Source organism: Squalius cephalus (assembly GCF_949319135.1).
Source record: "Squalius cephalus genome assembly, chromosome: 15".
Taxonomy (NCBI): domain Eukaryota; kingdom Metazoa; phylum Chordata; class Actinopteri; order Cypriniformes; family Leuciscidae; genus Squalius; species Squalius cephalus.
The window spans coordinates 29,073,636-29,084,426 of record NC_137136.1 but is presented as its reverse complement, the minus strand read 5'-3'; the positions used below and the strand labels follow the sequence as shown (position 1 = coordinate 29,084,426).

The 10,791-nt window shown below is 37.9% G+C and overlaps 1 long non-coding RNA gene across 1 annotated transcript; it reads right to left on the bottom strand.

Annotated features, from left to right (window-relative positions):
* Nucleotides 1-2,201: 2,201 nt before the first annotated feature.
* On the bottom strand, nucleotides 2,202-7,350 carry LOC307172953. Its single transcript, XR_013823784.1, has 3 exons — nucleotides 6,387-7,350; nucleotides 3,545-3,671; nucleotides 2,202-3,078 (listed from the first exon to the last, which is right to left on the bottom strand). It is a non-coding gene; the product is annotated as an uncharacterized lncRNA (long non-coding RNA).
* Nucleotides 7,351-10,791: the final 3,441 nt, after the last annotated feature.

Below are 10,791 nucleotides of genomic sequence, written 5' to 3'. Positions count from 1 at the left end.
GCCTCGATTTTGGGGTAGATAGCAAAGCCTGATTATTTGATCGGAGTGCTCTTTCCGGTTTATATTCGGTAATCATTTCAGAGAGATAAGTTGGTGCTAAGCTATTTAAAGATTTATAGACTAATAAAAGTACTTTGAATTCTATTCTGAACCGCACTGGTGCCATCCACCAGTCTACACTACAATGTATAAACCTCACCTCAGCAATATTTGTTAATATGCTACATGAGTTTATGCTTCTACTCACATCTTTAGTAGTGAACAAACCTCTATCAATAAGCATAATCGAATATATGATGTCATGTGATAAGTCAAATGAGCATTTCCACTCTTGCAAACAGAGGTAGGTTATGAGGTGTGGAGAGACATCATGTATAATTGGAACATGAACAGACAGGGCCCAAATTGTAATAATTTTAAGGAATACAATGGAATTAATATAAACTTTCTGAGAGTGTGTGGGACATCCGACTACTTTCCAAGAATCAGTAGGAGTAAAAGCTGAAGGATTATGTACGAGTATATATATGAATATGTACGAGTATCATATGAATTTGACAACTTGTTAAAAAAAGAGACTATGTTCTTATTGGTTGGGCTATGGGGTTTGTAAGAAAAAGTTTAAGAAACAACAAATGCTTGATAAAATGTTTGTTAAAGGGTTAAAACCAACGCATACATACCATTGCAGCTTTCTGTCTTCTCTACAAACAAGAATAGTCTGACTGAGTCCGAAAGGCCCTTTCGGTCTTTTCATCTGAAAAAAAAGAGAAAAGAAAATATATATAAATATATAATATATAGGATTATATTTAGGGGAAAGTACAGATTTACAGTAGAATTTTTGGATTTTACATTAAAAGACACTAAAAGCATGGTAAGTGTTGTGGTTACTGTGCATTTACAACACATATCACAATAAAACTATCAATACTGTGGTAAAAGCATGGTACGTTTTGAGGTTAGTGTCATTTTAATACATCTATCACAGTAAAACTAAGGTTACCGTGGTAAAAGCATGGTGTTGTTTTTACTGTGCTTCTATTACAAATACCACTTTGGAACTACACTGGTGGTTACTACTACTTTGAACCTGATATGATTAACTGATTGAAGGTCTATAGCACGTCACGTGACAGACAGTGTTAAATCACGCTATTAGCAAGGTGTGTTGATTTAGAAAGCAATGAAATGCAAAGCCTCAGTGGAGATGACAGATATAATGCAATGACTGAACATGAGGGAGCTAATCTGATTAATAATGACAAACAGATAATACTTTTTATCAAACATTAGAACAGCATATTCACAACTACTCACCAACATCTGGCACACGTGAACTGATGCCGAATGTCACGATGTGTTCTGAACCTCTGTACGTGGGGAAAAGCAGACACACCAACTTGCCAACTGTGCCCAGCTCGTGGAACGCTGGAGCACATTCTGAGCTCCTGCCCAACAGCGCTCGGCCAGGGTCGGTACACTTGGCGTCACAACCAGGTGCTGAAATCAATTGCAGACACCATCAGCAAAGAGATCAGCAAAGGCGGCCGAGGGAGCAACACCACTCGCTCAATCGTATTTGTTAGGGCAGGAGAACAGCCACAAGCAGGGAGGAAGGCACCAGCAGGGATCCTGGCATCAGCCAAGGACTGGAAACTCTCTGTGGATTTGGAGAAGCAGCTGAAATTCCCCCAGCACATTGTCAGCACAACTATGAGGCCAGATATCACTAGTCTCAGAGAGCACCAAGAATATAATCATCATGGAGCTGACCGTGCCATGGGAGGACCGCTTGGGAGAAGCCCACGAAAGAAAGATGACCAAATATGAACATCTGGTCACAGACTGCTGAGCACAGGGCTGGAAGGCGAGATGCATGCCTATCGAGGTTGGCTGCAGAGGATTTGTGGGGCGCTCCCTCCACGAAGCCTTTACTGCGCTGGGCATTGCAGGAACAACAAGAAACAGGGCCATCAAGAACACCACCGACGCAGCCGAGAAAGCCTTGAGATGGCTCTGGATCCGTAGAGGAGCACCATGGGGGCAAGCGAGTGCTACCTGAACACAAGTCACGGTCTGATCAGCCGTGGCTGGGTCGCCTGGGCGAGGGTGTCTGATGTTGAAACACTCTAAAATTGGCTGGGTTAAAAACAACCCAATTGGCAACCCAGTGCTGGGTAAATATTGGACAGAACACATGCTGGGTTAAATTAACCCAGTGACATTTTAACCCAGCAGGCTGGGTTGTCTAGAAACCCAAGATGTAGTAATTTTTTTACCATTAATGGATTTGCTATTCTGGGTTATTTTTGCTGGGTTATTTTTCTTTTTCTTATAATTTCACCTGTGCTTTACTGTAAAACTTTGAATTAAGAAACAATGAAGAACATGTTTAGACTTAAAATAATTTTTAATGCTTGTCAACTGACATTCACAAATGTGTTAAAATTGGCAACAATGACAACAAACTGCACATTAAATTTAAATGCAAAAATCATTTAGTGCTGACATCAAAGTAGTTCAATATTGTCAGTTTTAATAAATAAATAAAGATTAGTTCTAAAACTATTACATGTTTAACGGTTTAAATACAGTGACATTGACAATTATATTTTAAATTCAGCAAATGCAAAATCATTTAAAAATACATCAAGTATTAAATAGTCAAATACAATTAAAGAAAGAAAGAAGATTAGTTCTGAACAATGACATTTATACATTTAACTATTACATGTGTAACGGTCTAAATACGCAGTGAAATCAACAGACAATTCATTTTAAAGTCAGCAAATGCAAAATCATTTTTAAAATATGCAAAAATGTACACAAGTATAGTTAAATAAAGTCAAATACAGTTAAGAAAGAAAGAAAATTAGTTTTGAACAATGTAATTTATACCATTTAATTCTTAGGAAATTAAAGTGAAATTCACAGATGTGCAAAATTGTAGGCCTATTTTACAGTATGTACACAGTGAAATTTACTTTTTTTTTGACTCCGAAGAAGAAGACGACTCTTAGACACGGGTTATGTAGACTCTGCCCGGTTTAGAAACTCCACCATGTTCGTTCCGACCTATAAAAGACAATAAACACAAAAATACAGATTGTTTAAATGGCAACGGTTTCATTATTCAGTTGAAGTCAGTTCAGTGTTGATTCAATTCAGTTCAATAACTGTGTGAAGTTTATCATGAAATGGAGTTTATCATGATTTCAACAATCAATATTTTTATTTGGCGAAAAGCCATATAATAAGTGGTATGCTTTACATTATGTCTTGTTTGATCTTGTTTTTTTGTCTAGGATCAAAGTTGCTTAACAGGAATTGTTTTGAGGTAATGTACATCCAGTCAGTTTTCATCACAAAATAAACTCCTTCAGGGTGATACGAGATCCCTCCACTTTGTGTTGATTACCCTGTTGAAGTTTATTCTGCAATATCAACTGGCTGGATGTACAGTATCCCTTGCGTAATGAACAGGCAGTTCCAGTCAGGTTACAATGCAATTTAAATAGCAGTTATGCGGTTTTATACTCACTAGTTGAAGATCAATGAAAGCCTTTCTAGCTAGCTTCGTCAATAGATGGCCGATTTACCTTCTGACCAATACACTGTGGCAGGAAGAAGAAGGGGAAGGACCAAAAGAGCAAAATCACCTCTATTCTCTGCAGAAAAGAGACATAACATCTCAGAAACAGGACCAGCTACAACAAATATACTAAAGTTTGTGCAAAAAGCTACAGACATAAAAAATAAATATGCAATAATGATACTAAATACTAGGGATGTCAATTTTCACAAATTCCCATGATCGATCGTCGTTTAAATTAACGATCAATTAATCGATTAATCGTTAGCCTTAATACTGCGATATGCGTCAACTGCAGTGGCTATGGCCAACAGCATGACAGGGTCTGCAAATGCTAATGTTCCTCACCAAATCAATTAGAATGGTTTTAAATATAAATAAAGGGCTAGTAGGATTGTAAAATGTTTCGATGTGATTGATAATTAAATTAATTATTTAATAATCAAATATAACTACTAATACAACGCGTCACCAACGCCGCCTCATATGCGCTAGAATGTGTGACTGTTGTGGACGCGCTCTTCCTGGAACAACTGCACGCGCTGAATGAATCTGCTACCGTTAAACTGGAGCACTTTGCTAGCACGTTATTTATCTAAAAGAAACGCATCCTATATGAGATTAATCAGATATATTTAAAATAAACATAATATTACAAATTATATCTGCACAAAATGACGCAAATTCATGCACAAGTGAACTTGAACTAAGTTACGTGCCATTCATTCAGAACTACTCATGTTGTGGACGCGCTCTTCCTGGAGCAACGCGACACGGCAACTAAACCCAAATAATTCACAATGTTTTATTACAATATTGTTCTCTTTATAATGTTATGTAATATTACAGTCCCAATAGTCATTATTAGTCGTGCACTGCCGTTTGAGCTGCGCGCGCTGAAGCTGACGCTTTATACAGAGTTCTTAACCAAATGCATCCAATATGAGATAAATCAGATATATATAGGCATACACAAAATAAACAGTATTACAACTTACATTTGAACAAAACAAAAGGCTGCGAATGCACACGCAAACTTACATGATGATGAAGGTGTAAAATGGTCCCAAACATAACTCCGGCGCGCTCGCTTTACATGTTTCGCGGTTGAGCAGCGCGCCGCGCACGCGCACGCCCATGAAGACCTGCTTAATCGATGATCGATAAGTTCTATCGATTAAATGTATTATCGACAATTAATCGATCGTCGATTAATCGTTGACATCCCTAGTAGCTACATGTTCATTTTTTAATGAACCTACTATTCAAACCTACTATAGTATGGCCCTGCTATTCTTTTTAATTTTTTCAACTTTAGTTAGTGTGTTGTGTTGCTGTTTGCATAAAAAAGATCTGTAAGGTTACAAAAATTAGTCACTCCAAAGTGAGATAGCCTATTTTATGTAACAAAATTTTAAGGATTGCAATTAATTTAGAAAAATTGAATCAGTCTTTGGAAAATATTCCACAAGGTGATGTTTGTTGTTTTAAATCTTCAATATAACATAAAAGGCAAGGTATTTAGTAGGGATGTCAACGATTAATCGACGATCGATTAATTGTCGATAATACATTTAATCGATAGAACTTATCGATCATCGATTAAGCAGGTCTTCATGCGCGTGCGCGTGCGCGGCGCGCTGCTCAACCGCGAAACATGTAAAGCGAGCGCGCCGGAGTTATGTTTGGGACCATTTTACACCTTCATCATCATGTAAGTTTGCGTGTGCATTCGCAGCCTTTTGTTTTGTTCAAATGTAAGTTGTAATACTGTTTATTTTGTGTATGCCTATATATATCTGATTTATCTCATATTGGATGCATTTGGTTAAGAACTCTGTATAAAGCGTCAGCTTCAGCGCGCGCAGCTCAAACGGCAGTGCACGACTAATAATGACTATTGGGACTGTAATATTACATAACATTATAAAGAGAACAATATTGTAATAAAACATTGTGAATTATTTGGGTTTAGTTGCCGTGTCGCGTTGCTCCAGGAAGAGCGCGTCCACAACATGAGTAGTTCTGAATGAATGGCACGTAACTTAGTTCAAGTTCACTTGTGCATGAATTTGCGTCATTTTGTGCAGATATAATTTGTAATATTATGTTTATTTTAAATATATCTGATTAATCTCATATAGGATGCGTTTCTTTTAGATAAATAACGTGCTAGCAAAGTGCTCCAGTTTAACGGTAGCAGATTCATTCAGCGCGTGCAGTTGTTCCAGGAAGAGCGCGTCCACAACAGTCACACATTCTAGCGCATATGAGGCGGCGTTGGTGACGCGTTGTATTAGTAGTTATATTTGATTATTAAATAATTAATTTAATTATCAATCACATCGAAACATTTTACAATCCTACTAGCCCTTTATTTATATTTAAAACCATTCTAATTGATTTGGTGAGGAACATTAGCATTTGCAGACCCTGTCATGCTGTTGGCCATAGCCACTGCAGTTGACGCATATCGCAGTATTAAGGCTAACGATTAATCGATTAATTGATCGTTAATTTAAACGACGATCGATCATGGGAATTTGTGAAAATTGACATCCCTAGTAGCTACTGATATTTATCCAAATGAATCGACATTGAATCAAGATCGGAATCGAACCACAAGCTTAGGTATAAATTGCTAAATTCAGAAGTTGGCAGCCTTGTGAGCTACCTATATTTAAGCACGGATCAAATTTATGCGTTAAGTTTCGCGAGGTTGAGTTGATTATCACAGGCACTCAATTATAGATGTAAAAGCAGCAAAAGTGTATAATAAACATGAACTTACCGTTAAACTTGTCGATAAGACTGGGTAACTGCCACTCGAAGAGAAGAGTTCATATCCATATGGTTTTCTAACTAGGAAAAAAAAAACGAAATTTTAAATTACATCACTTACCAAAAACGAATTTATGTAGCCTATGTAAAAAATACTTTTTGTACCACACCAAATCACCTCACTGGTCCAACCCACGGCACTGATGTAAGCACGCACGCACTTTGAAAGTGTTCGCGGTGCTGATAAGTCGATTCATTTCCGGGAATCATTTTGTTTCAAACTTGCAAGTGTGAACCGGTTTATTTGAACCGGATGGTAGTTTCTTTTATACCTGCGGTCCCACGACATTTACGTAGGCTACTTTTTATGTATTTTACATGTCGGTAAGGACAATTGCAGGCGTTTTACCTAAGGGCAGCGAGTCATATTACTCAATTGTTTTGTTTTGAGTGACTCGACTCACTTTGTTCAATTCGCTTGTCAGTGACAGAAACGACTCTTTCCTCTGTTTTCACAGATATTCACATATTTCATAATTCCGTGTGATACAGAATCATTAACTGTATTAATCTGTCGTCTCACATTAAAATGACTATGCGAGTCAATATCTGATTCTGAGGTAACTTAATAGCCGTTTGTCGTAAGTTGCATCACCAATTTTAGTCTGACTATATAAGTTTAAGAATTATTGGTGCGAAAAAAGTTATAATTGTGCTAATTCAAACTAATTATTAAGAAAAAATAAAATAAAACATTATATAAACTTACCTTAAAACAGTTGCACCCAGCTGCTTTGCCCCTTTGTCCTCTCAAAATGACAGCTTGGGAGCGAATTTAAACATCTCCAAGGCGGGAAGCTCGTGAAACAACCCAGCGTTGCGACCCAGCAGGTTTAACCCAAAAACTGGAAAATTAAAACTACCCAAAGGTGTTTTAAATGTGATAAAATAACCCAACAAAATTACCCAACAGACTTGACCCAGCATTCTGGGTTAAAAACAACCCAGCATTTTTTAGAGTGAAGACTCGAGACACCCAAGGACCCCAGGTTACATTCACTGAGATGTGTTCAGGTGCATCTGAAGATGTGTTTCAAGAAAAAATGAATGAGACTTCTTTAACGCGATTTCGTCAAGTGGTACTCACTGCAGAGTCAAATGATGACCAGCTCCTCCTCTCTGGAGCTCTAAGGGGGTGGGATTAGTCCAGCTCCTCCTCTCTGGAGCTCTAAGGGGGTGGGATCAGTCCAGCTCCTCCTTTCTGGAGCTCCATTGGGGTGGGATCAGTCCAGCTCCTCCTCTCTGGAGCTCTAAGGGGGTGGGATCAGTCCAGCTCTTCCTCTTTGGAGCTCCATTGGGGTGGGATCAGTCCAGCTCCTCCTCTCTGAAACTCTAAGGGGGTGGGATCAGTCCAGCTCCTCCTTTCTGGAGCTCCATTGGGGTGGGATCAGTCCAGCTCCTCCTCTCTGGAGCTCTAAGGGGGTGGGATCAGTCCAGCTCTTCCTCTTTGGAGCTCCATTGGGGTGGGATCAGTCCAGCTCCTCCTCTCTGGAGCTCTAAGGGGGTGGAGGGATAGAGTTGTGGGCAGGGTTATGGTTAGTGTTAGGGTGCGGTTGTATATTGTATCTCCACCCATTAGGCCCAAATTACATTCGCTCCTCCTCGCTGGAGCTCTAGCGTACCCTCACTTTTTCTTGCATACCGGCCATTGTTGCCGGTACTCTGAGCGCACACCGAAACATATAATCAGGCTATTAATTAATTGTATACATCGCACGCTCTGAGCTTTTATAAGCTGTACGAACCGAACGGATCAATTATCTGCGCAATATGACTGTGACTGAAGCCCAATTGTTTCATTTTGCATGAGTGGCGCACCAATCACCATAGGCGTGTTCACCAGCGCGCTCCAAAAGTGTGATAAAATTTGCACGAGCTGTTCCTATGCGACGCTGATGATAAAATGTGCAACCCATTTGAATTATATTGAGAATGTAGTAAAACGCTTCAGAGAAAGTCAAACATGATCTAAAACAGCCACTAAAAAGACTGATTAAAAAAGGGGAAAACAGCCTGCACCAACATAAATTATAGAAAGCTTTTTCTATTGTATTTATTGTGGTAAATTTTGACTAGATGTAGAATTTATAATGATAATCTCTGTTAAGGGAATTTTCACTAAAGATTTATATTACAACTGTGGCAAGTGCATAGGTTGCTGTTTCATAACAAATGCTATAGATTAAAAAAAAGAAAGAAAAAAGTTAGCAGTGGCCTAAGCATAATGAGGAGCCATCAATAGTCGTACTTGTGATAAAATCCTTATTGTAACAAATGCTATAGTTAAACAATGTTTACTTTAAGGCTGAGCACAAGTTAGAAGGAGATTTAATTATCGACTAAACAATTTGTTTTCCCCATGTGTAAAATGTGTTCTGCTAATAATGATAGATATTAGAAAAAACCTGCATGCTTTCAGATATTCCAAGATATGACAGGAAATTAACATGTTCAGTATAAGAACATTTTAAGTAAAGATAGCTTGACTTCCCATTACACTTTGTAAATAAGTGATTGTTAATAGGCTACTTTATTGCAGTTATGTTATTAACTAATTTGTATGTTTCGGACCATTTTGCAAAAAAACAAACAAATAAATAGACCTCACAAGGGAGCATATGCCCCGGGACTCTGTTAAACAGTTCACACTTCAACCCCCCAATGTTCAAACCAAAACTACAGAGGGAGACAACCAGTCCCCCTATTACCCCATTAAAAATGTTTGTGTTTTAGAATACTGTAAACCCACAGTAAAAACAAGCTTTTTAACAATACAATAGTAAACATTTGATCCTACTGTGAAATTACTGTGAAGGTAATGCAATTATTATCCTGGATTATGCTGTAATTTCACACTTTTAAAAAAAAAAACAGTTTAAAATTAAAGGTGCAGTATGTGAGATTGACAGCTAGCGGTTGAAATGGGTACTGCAATCCAAATTCAAAATATTGGAGAGAGTTGTTTCCCGCGCTCCATCCTGATCAGACTCGACGCTCACGCGGGTTGCCAGATTGAGGACACGCAACAGGAACTAGCGCAATGGAATGCGAGGAGACGTACACACTGTAAGTTGATTTATTGATTTATGAGTTGATATCGCATTTTAATAAGCTCCCGTTCATAGAGATTTTTAGATGGTACGGAGGCTTTTTAGTTCGGGTAGAATCTGCGATCTCTGAACCAGTTTGTTCGCTGGCTTCCATGGCTGCAATATGCTGTGTTTTCCGCCAGCTGGCAACCTGTGGTGGCGAAATACTAATGGGTAAATTGGCAATGTGTGATATCGCACAGACCAAAACAAAAACAGACATTCCGACACGGAGCGCACATTTCAAAGTAAAATAACTGGCTGTAGCATTGTTTTTCAGAGAAAGAGAGTATGTGAACTCAGCATGTTTCCTAAATATCTGCAAACATATGTTTTTTTTTTTTTTTTTTTTTTTTTTTTTTTTTTTTTTGCATTAGTACAGTCAAAAACAAAACAAACAAAAAAAAAAAACTTACATGCTGCACCTTTAATGTCTAATGCTAAAGTTTATTTTTGCATTAGGTAGCTCCACAGTATGCTCGTTGGAGCATGTGTGGTATTATTTATGCATTATATATTTGTGCATTTCCTGCATTACACATTAAAGTTGATTAAAGAATTTGGTCACAATCTCTTCACATTGCAGACTGTTATATGACCTACTTCATCATGTTTATTTATTCTTGTCAGGCATAAAATGATAGTGTTTCTCAATGAATAGCTTCTAGTATTATAAACACTAAATGTGATACATTAAAAACTATCAGTGGTTTTATGGCTGGCAGCTCACTGTTACAGGACATAATTTCAGTGTGAGAGTGACGTCAAGAAAAGATAAACAAGAAAGATTAATTTTGGCTATGAAACACACACACACACACACACACTCATTCAATTTGACATGTCAAGAGAGGCCTCCTGCTAGGCAGTATTATTAAGCTTGCACATTATTTATGCAGAGTAGCATAAATTGCTGTAGCCTGATTTCGCTCATAAAATGTTAATATATTCATGAGGAAATTGTACTCTTTTAATCTCAGGATGAGACACTTATCAGGGAGTACCACTTGATTCTGCACTTTGCCTGTATTTTAGCCTGCAAACATAAAGCCGCCATTTCAAATGCTAATTCTCATTATGCTGTAACGTCCCTTTGTCATGTACGGTGAATGTAAAAAAGAAAAAGAAAAGAAAAAAATATATACAGTGAATGTATGTGTATTTAATGGAGTTCCTGATCAGGCACACTTCTGAATGGCTTTTATTGTGCTTTACGGGGAGAGAAAAAGGGGAATTTAACTGGCTTAACTCATCAATAAGAAATCA